At 35.9% G+C, this 13701-nt stretch overlaps 1 long non-coding RNA gene across 1 annotated transcript in view; it reads right to left on the bottom strand.

Moving 5' to 3' along the window:
• Window positions 1–1381: 1381 nt before the first annotated feature.
• The window catches only part of LOC106147078, a 190106-nt gene continuing 177786 nt past the window's right edge, over window positions 1382–13701 (bottom strand). The window contains exons 3-5 of the long non-coding RNA XR_001231808.1: window positions 10960–11070; window positions 4075–4213; window positions 1382–3944 (exon numbers count right to left, since the gene is read on the bottom strand). This is a non-coding gene — a long non-coding RNA (uncharacterized LOC106147078). The remainder of the gene's footprint in view (window positions 3945–4074; window positions 4214–10959; window positions 11071–13701) is intronic.

The following is a 13701-nucleotide window of genomic DNA, read 5'->3' as shown; positions in this document are numbered from 1 at the left end:
CTATAAAAAGGCATTTTCTTAATGTACCACTTTTCAGGGGAAGTGATCTGAGAGATTTGATCAGATAATAATTAACCTTCTAACCTTCCAGAAAAGTAATTTGGGAGGGACTTACAGAATATTTACTCCAGTATCTTCTCTTGAAAAATGAAAAAAAAAAAAAATACTAAGGCCAAAACATTAAGGTGCTCCCTGGAATGTTACAAGTTAAACTAGAGGACAGCTAAAACTAAAAGACAGTCCTTGACTCTTCATTCAGTGACATTTTGGCTATGTTGTACCTGAGACGAGTGACTTGGGACACAGCCTGAAATCTTAAAGCAAGTTATTCTGTCTTCAAAGCTACCTTCAAGCTTCTCTAAGAAGAGTTTCTTGGGGTGAAATTGGGAAATGGAATATGTCGCTTCATGGCATTTTATTCTAAGTGGTCCCTTTCCCCTTGCAGAGATTTGTCGTGTAGTAGGCATGCACTGCTGCCCCCTACCCGCTGTGGTTACTCAGGGACTCTCAAGCTAACTTCTTATCCTGAAGTTCCCCCTTGGGCATTGCTAGCTCACAACCGCACTGTGTTAAATTTAGCTGTCCTGCACTCTACTCTCTCAGTCTTAGCAAACAATTGGCATAAAATTCTGATAAATTTATCCTACATATGCAGAAGCTTTCTTAAGTGTCCCCATTTCCGCCTCTGATTAAGTGGCCTGTTTATTCCTCCTTGTACCCTTGGCATGCTGAGTACTAGCCGCCAGCCTCCTGACACATGTGAGCACTACATGATGTGTGTTCTTGCAATATGGTGTGTGCCAGTTACTTCATGGGTGTGTGCACAAGCTAATTTTTGATAGCAGATTTGAAGGAGCTGTTGATTCTTATATAGTCCTTTTGATTCCATAGTAGTAGTCTTAAAAGAATCATGAATACAAAATGAAACAGCTAATTTTTAAAACATTATTTCTTTCCCTTCATATTGGCCAATAGCTACCACAAGGTAAGATACTAGCCATTTAAAATTTGACAACTTTGGGATGAAATCAATGAAGTGAGATGGAAGGAAATAATAAGGGAATGGAAACCACTAGAAGAAATGTACACTTGCTGACCATTCATTGGCTTACTAAACAGATTTGCTGTTTGGTACTATGGGTATTTATATCTCCCTGTTTTTTGGCATTCTTTCTAATTCTTATTTTTTCTTTTATATATTTGGCACAAAAATATTTGAATTCCAAGTATTTTAATGTGTTGAATTACTTCCAACAACTTAATTTTTTCTTTAAAGTGATTAAAAGGTTTTATTTTCTCTCCATGTCAAGTTTTTGGATTTGATGAAGAAGAAAAGCTCTTTTATTTCTCGGGGAAATATTTTCTTGCAAGTCAGGAAAAAAGCCTATTATTGTGAGAAAGAGTCAAGTTTTTATTTCAGTACTACCACATTGATTATGTTTCTCATTCTGTCTAACTGAATACAATACAAATTAATCCTCATCTTGGGATTATTGACTTGACAGATTAGAAGAAAACATAAAAGCAGTCTCCAGAGGAGATATAACTTCTTAACATGCTGACTGATAATCATTTAAATTCCAGGCCAACTACTCATTAGCAAAGCAATACATTCCACTACTCAACTACTCAGTGGCAAACACAAACCCAGTACTACCTTACTCAGATTTTAAGAAATCCTTCTCCTCTCCCTCAAGATGCATTTAAAAATAAATATTCTCAATAATATTTGTATATTTACAGAAGAGTTACAAAGTTTACACAGAGAGGTCCCTTCTAGCCCGCATCAAATCTCTCCTACTGTCAATATCTTACATAACTATAGGGCTTTTGTCACCACTAATAAGCCAGTGCTGACACATGATTTTTTTTTAAAGTATTGAGTTTTTAATACGTATTGAGTCTATACATTATTCAGGTTCCCCTAGGTTTAACCTAATGCCTTTTCTCCTGTTCTAGGATCTTATCAAGAATACGTAATTACATTTAGTTGGCAAGTCTCTTAGCCTCCTCTCGAGCATGACAGTGCCTCCGATTTTCATTTCTCAAACTATCATCCTGACAATATTGAGTAGCGTCTGCTAGCAATTATGTAGAATATCCCTTCATTTGAGTTGTCTTTTACTTTTCTCATAATTAAAACTGAGTTATAAAAAGGGGAAGAGGGCAGATGTAAACTTACATCCTCATCTCATCATAGGAAGGATGCATGCTAACAATACAAATGGTCACTGATGCTGCTACTCTCGGTCACTGCATTGAGATAAGGTTTTTCGAGGGACTCCACTGTAAAGTTATTCTTCTTCTCCACCCCATACGGAAGGAGGCCATTATACACAGCCCACATTTAAAGGGTGGAAGTTTTCTCTACTTCATCCAGAGGGGGTACCTCTATATAGGTTTGTCCATTCTCATCATATGAAATAGTAGACATTTATTTACATTCTGGGTTATAAACCAGTGTTAAGCCATCTATTTTGTTTCTCAAGCTATTCTAGTTTTGGCCTTGGGAGCTCCATCAGTTGGCTCCTACGTCCCTTTAATATACCTTGAACACCAATTTTTTTCAAGATTTACTCTCTGCTACCACAGGTACTCCGGGTGCATCTTGCATATTCCACACCCAGCCCTGCAATCAACCGTTTCTCCATGGAGTTCCGTTTCTCTTTCTAAAAGCATAGAATTTAAAACCAAACCCTGGGTGCTAGACATGCTCAGTGTCACTGGGGTGTCACTGTTTCTAAACACTCCTAACTGACAGAGAAAGGAAATACCTATATACGCATATGTAATATCTTGTATATTTAAACAAAGCTAAAGGAATTTCCACATGTATTTATATATATTTATACTAAGCTAAGCATGAGTTCATACTGATACCCACAATTTGAATCCATTATTGCATAGATCACTATAACTTACCTCTTGTTTATTTGTAATTCAGCTACCTTCTCTGTCATCTGTTGATTTATTTATTTATTCTAAAATATTAGTGATTTCAGAAATATTAATCTATACTCCCATGGAAAAGAACTTTAACAAGTAGAATAGAATATGGTTCTTATGAATGGTTCCTTTTGCTTTTAGTCATACAATCTCCACCCATGTCCAAAGTTAATTAGATTAATATTTTCCCTCCCTGTCTTCCTCAGTAAGATTATTTCACACATTATATCTTTTTAATATTCTGCATCCCATTCTGTATCCATTGATCTATTTCTGTCTTAAAATATGTATAAATTAAAAATTCACTCTGTGTTATAAAGTTATGTCAGTGGACTCAGAGTATGTAGACTTGTCAGATTGGCTACCTTCGTATAGCAATATGCATTTCATGCTGGTGTATGCTTTTCTGTGCTGTGATTGTGACTGTGAACTTGGTTGGCTTGTAAGATTATGCCTACAAGACTAAGTAAAGAACATTTCTGAGTGTGTTTGGTTGGGCCCTGAGGGCATGGCCTTAGGGAATACATCTGGTGTCTGATCCTATTATGGTTCAGGTCCAAAATGGCCCTGGAAACCTCATGCATTTGGAAGGTTTTTGGATCATGGGGGCATTATACCCGACTTGCTATTAGGAAATGGGGCCTGATCGGAGATGGGTCACTGGGGGCGTGACTTGAAAAGGTGTATTATTGTCCCTGGCTCTTTTCTCTGTGCTTCCTGGTTGCCATAGGTGAAGAACCTTTTCCTCTGCCATGCCCCTTTGCCATCCTATTCCTGCCTTGGAGCCAGCCAACCACTGACTGAAACCACGAGATGAAATAAACCTTCTTTAAGTTGTGAACATCAAGTATTTTGTCTCAGCGATGTGAAAGTAACCAAGACAAATCCCTTATACTCTGGCTCTTCCCCTTGTGTTCTCCTTGTAAGACAGCATGACTTGAGATTTTCTCTGCCAGGTCCTTGCACCACGATGGCCAGCCAGTCAGGAACTAAAACCTCTGAAACAGTCAAAATAAACTTTCCTAAGCTGTATATTTTGGATATTTTGTCTCAGCAATGAAAGGTGACCGATACAGTGGCTTAATAACTTCAGTAAATCACTACTAGTACCCCATTGCACGGACATACCAAGGTTTATTCCTCTGTTGAAGAACATCTTGAGTGCTTCCCCTCTCAGTTTAAATTCACCAGTTCAAAAGATCTGGCCCATGGTTGGTGACTCCAAAGCAGGAACAATGTGGCAGAACTGCTGCTTTCTCCACGGCAGCTAGGAAGCAGAGAGGAGGAGGTTAGAAGTACAATATACCCTTCCAGGTCATCTTTCAGTGACCTGCCTCCACCAACTAGGCCTGATCTCCAAACACATGAGGCTTTGCGGGGGGAGGGGGGGTGCATTTTAGATCTAAACCCTAACAGACAGGTAAATATTTAAGAGTATAACTGTAAGATCGCATAGTAAGACTATATGTGGCTTTATAAAAGCCTACAGCCTCGTGCTGCGAAGCGGCGGTAACATTCTGCATTCTCCCCAGGAGTGAATGGCAGCGTCTGTTCTCTTCACACTTGCCAGCAAGCGTCTCTGCAGTGTACTTGTTTGTTTGTTTGTTTGGATTTTCGGCATTGCAGTCAGTGTGCAGTGGTAACTCATTTTTGTTTTAAGCACTATTCCAGGCCCCGTCTCGCTATAGATTTATATTGTCGAAATAGATTTAGGTCTTATAAAATGTATATACGTTTAATGCAGTGTTTCTGATTTTACATATAAAAAAAAATCTATGGTTTATCTTAGAGCAGGTGATGCCCAAGAACCAAATAGAACAAAGGAAATGTGACTCTCAAGGACTGACATAGAACAGCATGTTTTTTACTTCCCTTATGAAGTTGTCAATTTGGAATATGTTTGGTTTAGAAAATGAAATCCGTTATTTCTGTCAAAGAAGCAAATAGGGTTGTTTATCGCATGTAACAAAGAGTGTAGAGGGGCGTTGATGCAAATTTTCAGAAGTGTTGTTAGAGACACAGAATCACTCATCTTATGACTCTACCCCAGGGTTTCACCCCATGGCTAACAGACTATTTCTCTTATAGACCAGATGAGATGTCCATATTCAGTGCAGAAGGTAGATGAGGTCGGTACACATTTGAGGAATAGCTGACTTTTACTAGGTCTTCATTGTTAGAAGTGGACTACATACCCCCCAGAGCTATTTAGGAAGCTAGTAAAGTCATTACTTAGCTGGATGATATTGCAACTGGAACGAAAGAGGACTTTGATTAGTAAAGTAAAACTCCAATAAGGCAACTAAATTTTTTGAGAGGATAGAAAATATTAATAAATACCTGGAAATACTCTCCTATCGTAGCAGTTTTAATAATCACTGTCATTTTTGAGCAATCTTAGTCAGACCAAGATATTTTTGCTAAGTTGGAAGAAACATAGCATAGGATTTTAGCAATATAATGTTTTACACGGGGAAACAAAGTGGGATTCAAAGCTAGAATAACAGATTTCAAGATTAGGGACTGGTTTTCACTGGTTTACTAAATTATATCACCTGCATGTCTCTTCTTCAAAAAATATTTGTCTGTTGGCGGTAACATTTTCTATTGCTTCACATGCCAAGTAATTTAAAATTTTAACTTGGACATTGTAAATGAGTCAATGAAAGAGCTCTAAATTCTGTTACATACTCCTAAAATGACCAAGTTTTGTTTAATTGTTGGTTTAATCAAGTATTTGTCTAATCTCAATCTGCAAATTCTGTCTACATTGCAATAGTCATCAACTGAAATTTTAGTTCAGGTCATTTACTTCAAGCTAATGGGACCATCAACATTTTAGATAAAGCTGGTGAGTTAGTTTGGGGTCATCTGTCCATCTGAAAATGAATGAAATAGGATTCTGAACAGAACCCAGAAGAAATTTTACCAGGAGCTCCTTAAAGGTCTTATCATGCTTTGCCAAGATGTGTTATAGAGGCATCTTGACCCTCCAAGTTAGAGACTGAAATCCATGCAACAAAAAATCAGAATGTGGACAGTCTCCTAAGTATTTTCAAACTTCAAAATTCCATCATTGTTCGTCAACAGCTTATTAGGAATGTTGCTCCTATTCAATTTTGCAGACTATACAAGGCTTTCATCCCAGTTTAAGTAATTCTCCCTCCTTTATTGATCCTGCTCGAAGTTTTTCATTGCAGGATGTTGTTCTTGGGAACCTAATTCCCAAAGCAGTTTTTCCCAAGTCTCTGTTTTGCCAACCCTGAAATAGAATGCAAATATTCTGGCAGGCAGCTAGCAATCTGGATTTTCCAGACCAGCATTTGTCAACATGTGATTCATGTACTGTCAGGCTCAGAATCCCTAGGTATTGTTTAAAATAAAGACTGCTGGACCTTAGGCACATGATGGCATACAGACCTTTCCTAAGGGTGGTGAAGGACAGAAGCTTGTATCTCTGAAGAAGGCAACAAGCTATTTTGATAACAGACAGGCTCACATTATATATAATCACTATAGGATCTTTTGATTGTATGAACATGCTCTCTCAAATATATTTTTAGAAGAATTTCAGGTTCAGATCATGCTAACCTGAAGAAAAGCCCCACCTTCAAAATGTAATAAGGCAGGTATTGAAACCTCTCCATAACCAGTAAATGTTCTGCTTCACTACATGATTATGTTGGCAGTCCTTGTTAAAATGAAATTTGAATAATTTCTGAAATTTTAAAAAGAACATTATGACAAGTCTGTAGATATCATTCATTTAGCATACAACAGTCAGTCACTCAGAAGTGGGCATTGTTCTTGGCAAGGGAAATGCAATAATGAACAGGACAGATAATACTCTGGTGTATATTTTAGTAAAGAGACAAATGCATGCATACATATACATACATGCATATGTACGTATATACATACATATTACTGCTGAGGAATAAACTAAAAACAGGATGGTGATCTACACTATGAATAAGCTAGGGGTAAGGGAGATGAGTTTAGATAAATATTGAAAGAATGACCATCTCAGAGGAACAGGTTAGTCAAACATTTACAGAAAAATAATAGTAAGTGTATAAGCCTTAAAAAATGGAAAGGTAAGTGTAACAAAACCTTTGGTGACCTCAGGGAAGAGAACTGTGCATAGAGCTTTGTTAACCACCTAACAGTTTACCCAGCACACCACTTAGGCATCATGTTTATGTGTTTACACTGAGTGCCGCTTGGGCAAGCTGTCATTTCAAAGTCAATTCAGGTACTGAATATATTTGGTAAGGTGGTCGTTTTATATTTCCTGCTATATTCTCTTATAAAGATTAATTTTAAAATGTAATTTTTGGTCATCTTGCATTTAAATAATTGGGCTGACAAGTGGTTAATTAAGAATGTAGAGCATAAGGAGGACTGTATTATGTGCATAGTCATCTTGGAATTATCTAATAAGTTGCCCAGAGTTCATCTCATGAACATTTACACACTTTTTACCCCTGATTAAAGTCCAGGTGTTTCCATGTCTATAAAGCTAGATTTAATATGCAGAAAACTGATAAACTGATTTTTGGGTGGTAGAGCAGATAATCCCAAAGGCGATAGCCTTTATTTTTCAGTACTATTCAAATAGTATTGTGTTTGATTTAGCATGCTTTCTTTGCATTTATTTTTCTATTTCTCTTAAGTACATGTGTCATATCATTTTAAAACTAATTTTATTATTACACTTTCTCATTAATGAGTTAAATAAAAGTTTAATGCATGCTCACTCTATTTTTAAAAAAATATATTGGAAATTACAACTTTGTACTTGAAGGAACAGGCAACAGATGATGATATAGGGCCATGTAGGTCTTGGAACAATAGCCCAGACTAAATTTAGGAGAGAACAGAATGGAAGGAAGAGAGAGTGGAAGGAAGATTGGTGGAAGCAGGGAGACTGCTGAACGCCAGCATCCGTAAGCTGTCCACAAGATGAGGTGAGGTGGGGGAAGAAGTTGTAGGTGGCAACAAAAAGTAATAAACAAATAAACATAAAGTTGACAAAATGTTAAGCAGCTAGTTAGTAGGACTTGAACTGGTTATGATGGTAGATAAGTTCTGATATGTGGATAGTGGGTAAAAGGAGAAACTGCAAGAAAAATTCAATTAGATCATGGATATTTCAAAAGGAAGCTCAGAATATGTGATTATTTTGGAGGACATAAAACAATATACATTTATAAATGTGAGAAATAAAGCTCTTGTTTTCCATCTTTTAAATCTTATATGAAATAGGTGCCCAGATAGGTTACTATAATAAAATAAAAACTAATGTTATGAATAAAACTGAATACTTATTAAAGTCCAATCTTAAAGTTTAAAAAGTAGACTACATTACTGTTAAATGCACGGGCAAAGACAGTTAGGGCTCTGGTGAATATGTAATAGAAAGCTCTTCATAGGCTGGGAAGAAGTCTAGACAAGATAGAAATCTATTTTACTAAATAAATTTAGGAAATGTATGAATATGCAACTCTTGGCATTTGCTTTTGTCTTTTCAGAAATAAATTTAGTGAAGAAAATGTGGAATTTTCAATTTTCTTATCAAACTACTAGGAAATTCTATTTTATAAATTTCATTTCACCTCCACATCACCATCCCACAAGTCATTTACCCTTGAGTTGAGCTGCAGTATAATCAAGTGATTGTCTTTTGTACTCACTTTTTCTAAGCACCCAATTGATCAGTTTGGTTTGTTTTTTTTTTTTTTTTTTCCATTCTACTGCCTTAGCTTTGTACTGGTACATTTCCTGACAGCAAAGCCGCAGATTGTTAAGAGTGATTACTATACATACCACATTTTAGCCATAACAGAGCGAATTTGCTCTTATCAATAAATTAAATTTTGTCTTTAAAAACACGCAGGCCCTCAAATGCCTTGAATATGACTTACAAATGAGAAATCCTTATTCAGATTTAACTCCCATATGTTATATGTCAAAGTTAAAATAAGTAATTGAAAATTGCAGAAACAGAATAAAGATATTCTGTCATTTTGTTACATGTAGTGTGGAAAGCATGAAAGAAAAAAAGCTCATATATCAACAATATCACTGTTGTATAGTTATTGAACTTCCATAAGCAGGAGTCCCAGGTGATTACTCAGTGCTGAAGGTCAGGACTTATTACATAAAGTATCCATCAGAAATGAAGGATAAGCAGCTTCTGTGTGATTAATAGGTACAGGAGCACAAAACAAAGGAGATTAAGAAAGCCAATGGGTTGCACTTAGAGGAAAGCTCAACTCCCAACAAGGCAAAGTGCTCATTCAGTCAGAAATCTATTAAGCTGCTTGGGCAAATACATGTTCCAGGTGAAAACCTACCACTGCATTGCACAGGACAACACAATTAAGAAATTCATTCATGGAGCTCAATGAAAAAAATTTGCTTGAGATAAAAAATTGTTATTTCTTAAAAGGCACCATATTCAGATAGTGTTGTAATCAAGAGATGAGACACTACTTCATCTAGAATACCCCCTTGAGTTCAAGTGAAAAATTATACTGAAGATCCTACAGATTCAGTTAAGAAAAAACAGTATAAAAATGCTAATACAAGAACCTACATGCAAGTCCACTTATTAAGTCATTCTCTTCTTGTGTATATATGTGTGCCTGACTACATGTTTTTGAGTGGTTAGATTTAGCAAGTAAACATAAACATCCAGTTAAATTTGAATTTTGGATGGACAATAGAATTTTTAAATATGTCTAAAATTTATTTATTATTTGAAAGTCAAATTTAGCTCGGTTACCTGTATTTTGCCTAGCAATTTGTATATGTCCTGTGTATTCTTATTTTCTTATTATGGTTACTATAATATGGTTACTATATGGTTACTATGGTTACTCTTTCTATAGTCAAAATAGCCATACTTCCAAAACCAATATATGGATTTAATGCAATGTTAATCAAAATACCAATGACCTTCCTTATAGAACTGAGTAAAGCCATTCTAAAGTTCATATGGAAGAGACCTAGAATAGCAAAAGCAATTCTAGGCAACAAGAGCAAGGCAGGGGCATCACAGTCCTAGACTTCAATTATACTACAAAGCTACAATGATAAAACCCACATGATACTGGGGGAAAAAGAAAAACAGAGAAACAAAAACTACAAGCAAACAAAAACCAGTATTACAGATCAATAGAGCAAAATAGAAGATTTAGAAAAAACCCCAGGCACACTCAGCAATGTTATCTTTGACAAAGCATCTAAATCTCTCTACTGAAGGAAAGATCACCTCTTAACAAATGGTGCAGGGAAAACTGGCTATCCACATGCCAAAGGTTGAACCTAGACCCATATCTCCAATGATGCACTAAACTAAAATAAAAATGTATCAAAGATCTAAACATTAGAAAAGACATGGCCATTATTTACTTGAATAATTTCATTGTGTATTTCAGGAAACAGATTCAAAGAGATTAAAGGTTTTGTGAAGATCCCACAGCCAGTTAACACCCAGCGATAGAACTAGAACATGGTTTTTCTAGCTCTTGGTTCTTTCTTTCACTAGTGTATATTTTCTTCCTTAAAACTGTTGATTTTTCAGTGAAAAATCTGGGTCAGAATGAGCACTTAATTTACATAGACATACCTGTTTTCAAATCATTTTGGTTTCTGCCTGTGGAATGCAAAAGAAAACACACACACAGAAGCCAGAAAGAGAGATTTAAGGCAACATTTTACATATAGATACCATTTGTATCTTGGGGCTGCCTAACATTTACCTTGCCTTTAAGTATTAGCCCCCAAACTTCTTTTAAGGAATGACTGCCCCACCTGAACAGGGTCTGTGGTGAGGCACTGATGTGGGTTCCCTTCTTAGGTAAGGAGTAGGCACATGGCCAACCTACACCAGGTGACAGGTTTCATTCCCCAGTCGTCTCCTCCTCTCAAATTTGAATTGGGAAGCAACGACAAAAAAGTACTTCTCCCCTACCTCAAAGATCAAAAAGGATTCAGATCACTTACTGCAGTGGAAGTGAGCGGAGAGAACGTTGGGAGAGTTCATACTTCCGAGTCCCATTGATTCTAATCATCCTCTTCTATTTGAAGAGCTCCCTCATGTTTTTGAAAAACTGTCTGTTTTGGTTAAAGAAAAAGAGTTGGTCTCTATTGCTTACTATCAAGGAACTATGACTGACGCACAACTCTTATGCATTTAAAAAATTTGAAGGGTAATACTGGCATGGTGAAATACTTTCATTTTATTTTTTTTTTTTTATTTTAGAGATAAAAGAATGAAAACATCTTAACAAACACACATACACTTAGAAAAGAACACAAAAACAATAAAAGCAGTACAGAATCTCAGACAAGGTGATAGGAAATTAACAATGGCTGTTGTGTTACATATTGATATCCTCAATTTGGATACTCAGGTAAACAAATATAGACATGTAAGATTGATCACATACTTAAACATAATACTTTTAGTCAAGGAAATCTATGGCTAAGAGAAAAATATTGATATACTAAAAGTTAGAATACTATCCATACCTTTCACTTCCTGTGGGTGTAAAATTGCTCTGAAATATAACTGTGCAAAATTAAGGATAAAACAAATTGCTTGTAAAGGTTGTGGTTAATAAACATCAAAAGATCTAAATATAAAAAGTAAAATGACCTAAAAGTAAAATGGATAAATATAGGAGAATATTGTTTTTACTTAGAAGTACCTGAGGATTTCTCAGAACATCACAAAAATGCATGAAACACAGAAAGAGGGGCTGGGGAAATAGCTCAGTAGCATAAGCACCTGCCTGGCAAGCTCAAGGTCATGAGTTCAATCCCCAGTACCGCAAAACAACATCAAAAAAAAATTTTAGTCGGGCATGGTGGTGGCGCAGGCCTGTAATCCCACCACTTGGGAGGCTGAAACAGGAGGATCATTGCAAGTTTGAGACCAGCTTGGGCTATAAAGTGAGCTCAAGTTCAGCCTGAGCTGCATAGTGGGACCCTGTTTCAAAAAGATCAAAAAAAAGAAAAAAACATAGAAAGAAAAGATGACAAACTGGGTATCATCAAAACTGCAAACATTGTTCATCACAGTCACAAGGAACTGAAAAGACAAGACACAGTCTGGGAGAAAAGATTTACAAGGAATATGTCTGACAAGAGGCTTGCAAACAAAACACATACACCACACAAACTCCCAATTCATCCAATAATAAGAATAAGTGACCAAAAGGTTTGAATAGATACTTCATCAAAGAAGATATGCAGTAATACATGAAAAGATAGAATTACTATTCAGTAAGAAAATGAAAATTAAAAACGCTATGAACAAATCCAAGTCAAGAGTAAACTAAGGTGTCATCACAACTAAATGTTATTCAAGTTTCTACATGAGATACTAGGACACAAAAAGGGAATTTGAGAAAAATAATAAAAATGAATAAAGCATGGATTTAATATGTCAATATTGATTCATTAATTACAATAAATATACTATACTGATGTAAGATGCTAATAATAGAGGAAACTAGGCACTGGCTATTTAGAAACTGTGTATAATCTTTTAACTTTTTGTAAATTGACAGCTGTCCTCAAAATAAAATAACACACACACACACACACACATGCACACACACACCATGTCTAAAACTAAAAGACTGACTATAATAAATGCAGGTGAAGATGTGAAAGAATTAGCACTCTCACACAATGCTATCAGAAATCTAAAACAGTATAAGAACTCTGTAAAATTGTTTGACAAAAGAAATCTTTTATTTAAAAATCCTTGTATCCATTTCCGATGAATATATTATATATATCAGAAACTCTTACAACCCAAGAAGACTAACAGCCCCTTGAAAGAGGCAGAAATGGGGCTGGGGATTTAGCTCAGCAGCAAAGCGCCTGCCTGGCAAGCGCAAGGTCGTGAGTTGGGTTCCCGGTACAGGAGAAAAAAACAAAACAAAACAAAACAAAAAAGAAATAGGCAGAAAATATGAATACACATTTTATCAGAGAAGGTATGTAAATGCCAATAAGCACATGAAAAAGAGAGTCAATATCATCACTCACCAGCAAAATACAAATTAAAAGCACAGTAAGTTACTGCTGTACAGCTAACATGGATAAATTGTAAAATACTAATGATACAAATTACTGGTGAGGGTGCAGATCATCTGGAACTCTCCTATGCTTTTGATGGAACTGTAAAATAGTACCATAGTACAGCCCTTTTGGAAAACAGCTTAGTTGTTTTGCATGAAGTTACATATACATTTACCATATGACTTGGGTTTTTTCTGGGTGCTCAACGAAGAGAAACAAAAGCATATGTCTATACAAAAAATTGTATGTCAGTGTTTATAACAGCTTTATTTAAACAGCAAGAGCCTGGAAATAACCCAAATGTCTATCAACATATGAATGGATAAATAAACTGTGGTATACTCATCCAGTGGTGTAGCTCTCAGCAAAAAAAAAGAACTACTGATATGCAAAAACATGAGTAAGTCTCAAGACCATTATGCTAAGTCAAAGAAGCTAGAAAAATGAAATTAAAATAATGAGAATAGAACTAAAATCAATTGAGATTCAATGAACATCAATTTGCTTACAGAAAGAGAAAAACCTACAATCACATGGAATCACCAAAAAACTTGAACAACCAAAACAATCTTGAACAGAAGAACAAAACTGGGAGCATCATACTTCCTGATTCCAAAATACCCCACCAGGTTATAGAAATCAAAATAACAT

The sequence above is a fragment of the Chinchilla lanigera genome, unplaced genomic scaffold, assembly GCF_000276665.1.
Source record: "Chinchilla lanigera isolate Chin_1 unplaced genomic scaffold, ChiLan1.0 scaffold00007, whole genome shotgun sequence".
In the NCBI taxonomy this organism is placed as follows: Eukaryota; Metazoa; Chordata; class Mammalia; order Rodentia; family Chinchillidae; genus Chinchilla; species Chinchilla lanigera.
The sequence above is the reverse complement of the archived record's forward strand: the minus strand, read 5'-3'. Positions and strand labels throughout refer to the sequence as shown.